This window comes from Anolis sagrei, chromosome 3 (assembly GCF_037176765.1).
Source record: "Anolis sagrei isolate rAnoSag1 chromosome 3, rAnoSag1.mat, whole genome shotgun sequence".
Taxonomy (NCBI): Eukaryota; Metazoa; Chordata; class Lepidosauria; order Squamata; family Dactyloidae; genus Anolis; species Anolis sagrei.
In genome coordinates, this window is record NC_090023.1 from 217,346,148 (window position 1) to 217,354,757 (window position 8,610).

Here is an 8,610-nt window from a genome sequence, read left to right on the forward strand (position 1 = left end):
CTTCTATGTGTTTAATCCAGGCTGCAAACAGTTAAAATGTAGAGGTGAGCCCAAAAAACCCCCCCAAAAACTCCTACATCTCCCCAACCTCCACAGTTTATTCCAGGCTTATTCTTCCTATCATGTACATGAACTAACAGAGTGAGAGAAGGTGATATTGTATATTCATATGTTTCAGTCCACCTGGTTATAAAAACCAGGGAACATCACTGCTCTTCAGCTTTGAAGTAGAATCCCTGCCAAAGTGCTGTGATGAAAAATTCTACCTGGAACTTGGAGCAGGAGCTTGATATTTGATCCAGCGGCACAGATATGGCCTGTACGGGGGAATGTTATTAGATTACCTGACCATCTGGCCTGCAGAGAGCTTCGTGTGGGGGAATTAAGGATCCTGTATTTCCCCACCCCTACTTTGTTGTCTTGGAAAAGGTTGAGTGAGCAGTGGAGTAAAGCAGTGGTTCCTTTGCCCTCTATGCATTTGCCAGAATTATATGGAAAGTAGCATGAAGCAGCGGCGAAATGCCCTTTTGCAGTGAATGTTCTGAGCTTTTTCCATTGGTTCTTGGTAGGCTCCTTTGTGTGTCTCTCTTTATCCAGAAGCTCTGTTGTAACTTCGTTTTATCTATATTTTATATTTCTCCTGGCGGGAGTCCCAAGTTAGAATATTACATCTGGAAACCATTAAATAAGTAAACCTATTTAAAACCTTATTTAAAACAGGGTAAAGAAGGTGTGTAGTGTAACACATCTCATTAAAAGACCTTTCTGCCACAATCAGTAGCAGCCCAAGTCCTGTCCAAACAAAATGATCTTAAGCCCTGTGTAGAAATTGGGCAGTGCAGAGATCAACCAAATCTCCCAAGGAAGAGGGAATTCCATCTCAGAGCAAACTAGGAACAGCTTTCTCTACATATTGCAACTCCACTATATTTGTACTTAATGTACTTCTACAGCAAGCTGAGAGCTTACTTTACAATTTCCTTGAGAAAGTCCATTATAGCAAGGCTTGCTTGTTTGGCTGAGAAGCAGTCATTGAGAGATTTTCTACCTTGGCAAATTGGAGCAGATGGCAGTGGCCCCATTCACCACTTGATGGCACTGTGCATTAATCAAAAGATAACACAATTGTTAACGTTAAAACAGAAAAAATGTAAGTATGGGCCACCCTCTGAACCCTTCCCTGGAGCCCAGCACAATCTGTCACTCAAGCAGCAAAAAGGAGATGGTTTATAACTACTAGGTGGAGAGCAAAATTTCTTTTTAGAAGAAAAGCCTTTCCTCGTGGATATGTTGGGGATCTGCAGTATGAGTGTTCTAGGCTTGACTTTCCCTGCTTTTGCACTTTGTGAATATTTAGGACCATTGTGCTAAATATTCACTCAGTAGGGAACAATTGATGACCTACATATTGTTGCCTATCTTATTTCAGAAATAGCTGGCGGAGGAGTTTCAAGAATGCAAGCCATTGCATGAACTAGAATTTTTTTGGAATGTTTTTAGAGGGACACAGAGACCGAATTGTTGTATAGAATGTGTCATGCACACTTAGAAGGAATGCCGCCTGTATTAACAATGCACTTCAAGTCATGATATGGACCCGGAGTTCACAAAACATGTGTCCACACCCAAGTCCTTTTGGACTGTACTCACAAATATTTTTTTAATAGCATTGCAGTTTACCACCAGAATTTGCAGCACTAAATGCATTATAGTTAAGAATAAAAATAAATCCTGTGTCTACATCTTACTGAATGCCAATGAATGCAGTAATGCCAATGCATGTAGTATGTTGTCTTGCACCAAGTCAAACAATTGGTCCATGTAGCACATAATGTTAGTACTAACAGTGGCTCTCCATGGTTGTGGTCGGGTGTCTTTCCAAGCTGTACCAGAGATGCCCAGGATGAAACTTTCCAATGTATTGTGCATATGCTCCGAATACCCAGTATGTCTGCATTCTAAAGCTGTGGTGGGGGCAATGAAGCCTGCAATTCCCAAAGCCCCTTGCCCTGCCCAACCCCATTATAAAAACCGATTTTTCCAGTGAATTTTTTTGTGAAAATGGGTTCAAATGTGTGAAAACAGCCTGCAAACATAAAAACAGTCTACAAAATGCTTACTGTGCCCACCTATGGCAACCAGATGTAGTATGACATCACTTCCAATGTTCCCAGACAAGCCGGTATGGTTTATGATGGAGGTGAGGAGTAAAATTTACCTCGATTCAACCACCATCACTCCACAGTTACTGTATTTTCTGGTATATAAGACTACTTTTTAACCCAGGAAAATATTCACAAAAGTTTGGGGGTCGTTTTATATGCCGGGTGTAATCTTATAGGGCAGGTACTGAAACTTCCAAGCCGGACTGAAGAATCTGTGGTCGCATATGGTGGAGGAAGCTCAAAAACAGACACGACTGCATCCCCACCGTATGCGGCAACCCTAAGAAAGCAGCAAGGGCAGCGCTGTACAAGCATGGTAGAAGAAAATCCACTCGTCAGGATTTGTGGAAAGAAGGGACTTAACACGGTCCTGATGAGGTGAAGGGGCACCTGACCGGAAGGTGTAAATGAAAGGTGGAGCAATCTGCAGGCATCCGGGATGCCCAGAGTATGGAAAAAAGAGATAGAGCTGAATTGTGCCCAGAAAAACACGCCTCTTTCATCCTTCTGGCCTCCCCTTGTATCCTGTAACTGTACTTCCTTCTCTGCCTGTTGGATCTTGCTCCTGCGTACTGCAGTGAAGCAACGCAGCACGCATGTGCGAGATCTCAGAGGCAGAGAAGGAGGTACGGTAATAGGAAAATTACCATATTGAAATCAAATTGGTGTTTTTTTAAAAAATTATTTGATGTGTGTTGGATGAAGGATAGTCTTATACGGTGAGTATATGCCAAACTATATTTTAACTGGAAAAGTTAGGGGTCGTCTTATATGCCCAGTCGTTTTATGCGCCGGAAAACACAATACCTCCCACTGTTCCAGAGCTCGCACAAAGGTTGAAACTTCTGGCTTTTGATCTTTTAATTCCCAATTTCACCTGCCCATGCCCATACCCTGCAATCTATCAATGGAAGAAAAAGCCATTTTCTTCATTGACTGGGTACTGTGTTTCTGTGCTAGACCATGGGAAATGGAAACCACTTTCTCCACTCGCAGCTTGGAAGCTGAGCAACAGGACTCCGTAACCCACCCTCTGCCTGACTGAGCATCGAAGATAGGAACACTAAACTTTAAAGTTTGTGTAAACACGCCTTCCTTTGTTTTCAACATATTGAGAATGCTGTGAATGTGACATTTTATGTGTGACATTGTCCACTGCTGAACTGTCACTCCAACCACTTCTCAAGGAACTCTAACCATCTTAACATTGGAAAGGTACTTTGCGTGGAAAAGGTAGTATTGTCGTAGCAGCTCTGCTTTTAAATTATCTCATTGTCCAACTCTTCATGTTCATTGGACCTTTGAAGCATGGATTTTAGACAGGACACACTTTCATGGAAGACACAGGCGAGAAAAATATTTTTTTCTACTTAAAACAAGTAAACATACAAAATCATATTTAATGAATTTTTGCGTTATTGATGTTGGGATTAAATCAATTACATATTGTGTAATGGATTAAAAAATCCCACAAAGTATATACGGTCCTCACCTTTCTAGGATTCCTCTTATGTCCTTTGTAATTCATGATAACACTTCACTTTCAAAAGTACAAAGATCTGCTTAAAAATTATAGTGAGGTATAAAAGGGAAGCGTGAAAAGGCAGTTAATCAGTAATGTGAATGTGGGTAGGAAAGTTCAAGCAGCCCTAGGCAGGACCTCAGAGTGGAGGTAGGAACCTGAGGCAGAAGCTGGTTTTTAGTTCCTTATTTGAAGTTCCTCCTCCTTTTGGTGGAAGCAAGTTGAATTATGAACAGAGATATTTAACACAGCTGAATCATGGAATAAACTTTGGACTACCTCAAAGTGCCCATGCCCCTGAACATGGATATTTCTGTTCAAAGTTTCCTTAGTGCAAAGTGCTTGCTACCAGGAAGTTACTTCTTTTTTGCTTTCAGTGCAGAGGGTCACAGGTACAAAAAGAATAAGTAAACTATCCCTTATTTTGGGGAAAATAAAATTCTTAATTCCTTCTTCAGTTCTATTGGGTCAGCATTTCTCTACCTGGGGGTCAGGACCCCTGGAGGAGTCACAAGGGGGTGTCAGAGGGGTTGCCAAAGACCATCAGAAAACAGTATTTTCTGTTGGTCATGGGGGTTCTGTGTGGGAAGTTTGGCCCAATTCTATAGTTGGTGGGGTTCAGAATGCTCTTTGTAGGTGAACTATAAATCCCAGCAACTACAACCCCCAAATGTCAACTCTATTTTCCCCAAACCACCAGTGTTCACATTTGGGCATATTGAGTATTTGTGCCAAGTTTGGTCCAGATCCATTATTGTTTGAGCCCACAGTGCTCTCTAGATGTAGGTGAACTTTAACTCCAAAACTCAAGGTCAATACGCACCAAACCCTTCCAGTATTTTCTGTTGGTAATGGAAGTTTTGTGTGCCAAGTTTGGTTCAATTCCATGATTGGTGGAGTTCAGAATGGTCTTTATAGGTGAACTATAAATCCCAGCAACTACAACTCCCAGATGACAAAATCAAACACCATCTGTCTTTGTGACTGTGCAAGCTGAATGGGTGATGAGTCCCCTGCCACATGGTGCTATGCCTACAACTGGTATGCAGATCACATTGAGCTTCCAGAGTGTAATGCCCAATGGTTAGTTGCATTGGCAGGCCTTGATCAGTTTTGCTGTTCTTCAATTAAAAGAACAACTATCCAAATAACCTCCATCGCCAGGTACTATATATATGAAAACAATTTCTGTATTAACTAGATATTGGTGGGAAACACCCTTGATTCAAACAGATGTAGCTATTTCTGACTCTGAGAAATTGTAGGCTTTTAGATACTTGACAACCTCCCTAGAATAGAACTTGTGTGGAAATGCAGGACAAAAACCTGTTTGACAGTTAATAACAAGTATTCTGCTGTGAAGCTTTTATGGCTTCTGGAAATCCAGTAGCCAAGCCAGCCTATAATTTTAAGGGTAGTCCTATGTTCAAACATTATGTTTATATTCAAAGGTAGATGTGTTAGTCTGGAATATTGGCATGCAAAATCTTGGAGACTGAGAAAGCAAAGTTGGAAGCATAGGTTTTCATATACTTCCTCAGTTACTTCCTTAGAGTGAAGTGCCTAGGAGTAGACCTCTATATGAAGTTTGTGTGTGTAAACAGTCATGGAAAGGAAAAACTTGTGGATATAGAGATGATGTGACAAGTTACATTTTAAGGATGATTGTCAGGAGACAAAGGCAGAAGGAAAGATGTTGCCTAAAGCCAGGATGAGTAGATAAACATGAATGTTGGAGGGAGTTACTGGAATGTGATGCTGGCTGGGAACCAGAAAGGAGATGTGATCAACTGGCCTTGAGGCTTGGTATTACATGTATAGTGTGCCAGGAAACTATTGTCTTTGTTCAACCCATTGTCCATGGATGTGTTTGTAGATATACTCCAATTCCACTGTTTCTCTTTCCAATCTTCCTTCGTAATTTGTTGTTGTCATTCAAGGACAGTTGTTTTGAGGTCAGATATAGAATGCCCAGGAAGGCTGAAGTGTACTGCAGCTGTTTTGTGTGTGTGTGTATTCTGGATGCCTTCCTGCTGAAGGTTGTACTGTAGATAATATCTGTGCAAAACTGCTTCTGTAATGGGTATGCTAATGTACTGGCTATGCTCAGTAAACTCAGTGAAGCTCTGCAACTCATGCAGAAACAATATTGATTGAGACTAACCTGTTGTGTGGTAACAAGGGCTAAACATGTCACTCTTCTTTTTCTCAGAGTTAATTGGCTCAAATCAAAGAGGAAGATATATAGACTAACAAACCCAAAAATAACATACCCCAAAACCTTAATGTGGTAGCTAAAGATTTTAGAATTGAATAAAAAGAAATGGACTGTAGACCACAAAAGTTTATGCCAAGTCAAAGCAGTTAATCTTTAAGGTGCCACAAGATTGATTTAAATTTAAGAGTGGCATGGAAATAGGTCGGTTGTGATTTTTGCAGTGATAAAACCACACTGTTTTGACACATAGAACAAGCCCTATGAGGAGCGTCTTAAAGAGTTGGACATATTTAGCCTACAGAAAAGAAGGTTGAGAAGAGACATAGTAACTATATATAAAGATGTGAAGGGAAGTCATAGGGAGGAGGGAGCAAGCTTGTTTTCTGCTGCCCAGGAGACTAGGATGCGGAACAATGGCTTCAAACTACAGAAAACGAGATTTCCCTGAACATGAGGAAGACCTTCCTAACTGTGAGAGCTGGTCGGCAGTGGAACTCTCTGCCCTGGACTGTGATGGAGGCTCCTTCTTGGAAGCTTTGAAACAGAGACTGGATGGCCATCTGTCAGGAGTGCTTTGAATACGATTTTCCTGCTTCTTGGCAAGAAGTTGGACTGGATGCCCCATGAGGTCTCTTCCAACTCTATGACTCTATGAGAGGAGTTGTTAATTTGATTAAGACTAATCAAAATCTTACAAGCAGGCAAACTTTCAAGTTCTCCAAAATTCTTCAGGCTAAATAATACTAAAAAAGGTCATGATTATACTTAATAGAAAATGAGAAGAAGCAGAAAAGACAAATGAAAAGACATTATGACGTGTTCTACAATTAGAGTTGATTTCGGAATAGATATTGCAGACTGACTGAATCACTGGTAAACACCTTATATTTCAGTATACTACTGAAATGATGGAACAATGGACAGTCTCGATTTCTTCAACCACAAAGGTTGGCCACTGGTTACCAGTGATTTGTCTTTTTCCCAAGAAACAACATCTTGAGTTGACACAGAAACAAGCAGAAAGACACAGCCTTTGTATAAGCAAACCAAGAAATTACATTTTGGCGGCACAAAAGGTTTTTAAAAACTCAAATGAAGTTAAAGGTTAATCACATCTAGTGCAAAGATTGGGAACTTTTGGGTTTTCAGGGTGGCTTTTGCCTTAATTGGCATTGGCGGGAGAACATTCTGGAAGCAGAAGTCCAAAACATTTGGATGGCAAAAGGTTAACCGTCTTTGACACAAAGGTTGGAGATCAAGACTCTGTGAAAAGCTTTTCTTCAGGTGGTTGAAAATATGTGAATTTTATTGTCAAGCGACTGATTGTATCAAAATGAAAATCTCCATATGAACGAGGGCTGTGCAAAAAACCTGACACAGATTGGAAGTTCTAGGTGTTTAGGTAAATTCGTACTTATGACCCATTTTACGAAGCCAGAACCACACACCCCAATTTTGGGATTAATTTTGGGGTTTTTACCATTTTTCTCCTTTATATTTCTTTAATTTAAAATTAATTAATTCTACTAACCACTTTCTTTATTTCCTAGTCTATTTTAATTCTAGCCTACCAATTAACCTGTTCCTTTCCTTTGCCATATTTTGGGGCAATGGAAGTACTACCAAGTACCAAGTGCAACTACCAAGCTCTACCTTTGCTCCCCCCCCCCCCCCCCCACATATTGGCTCAAAAGTATAATTCAGTTCTACAAAGTACAGTGCTTGCTTTAATTTTTGTTTTCTGGAAGGGAAATCCCTTGCCAGGGTGTTGCTGCAGGGCCATATTAATAGAAATAAATATTTTGGGGTCAATTTGGAATTTTAGCTTAGTACCAACCAACCTGTTCCTTTCCTTTGCCATATTTTGGGGTGAGTTATAGTACCAAGTGCCAACTGCAACTACTAACCTCTGCCTTTGCTTTCCTGTATTAAAAATCTATTATTGGTTCAAAAGTGTATTTTAATTATACAAGGTGCAATAAAATTGTAAGTTTTTATTTAAAAAATGCAAATGCAACCTTTAAAATCCCCCAAAAACCAGTAGATGTATTAATCTTTCTGAAATTCGGGGGGGGGGGGGGATGATGTCCTTGGTCATATTGTGTAATTTGAGCAATTTGAGGTGATAGCTTTTTAAATATAAAAATGATGGTAATAAACATTTAAAAGAATTCTCCAAAATCAGTGGATGAGCTATACATTCTGAAATGGGGGGGGGGGGGGTTATAGTGCTAAAACTGTAGCAGGTTTAATCCCAATAGCCCTAAAATGAGGGAGAAACAAGCCCTGGAAGTTTTCCCATTGGCAAGAATGGGCAGAATAATGAAACAAAATAATAATGAACTTTTCAGAACTTCGTATTGGAAACAATACAGACCCCTTATGATTTTTTCAAAATACTGTAAAAACAAAACAAGGTCATCCAAATTTTGTAATTAGAAACAAAATGAAGTTTTAGCATTTAGCATACCTCTACTATGAACCCACCTACCTCCAGGACAATTATAACAAAACTGTAAAAAAAAAAAGAAAGCCACAATGTGCTCTATCCCCTCAAAAGGAACCAAGAAAAGACATGCACTGTGCATATAATATAATATATAATGTATATACATATAATATTGATAATATTATAGTGTGATATAATATAGTACTACTACTAATAATATGATACTATAATTATATATTTTTATATTAAATGTAAT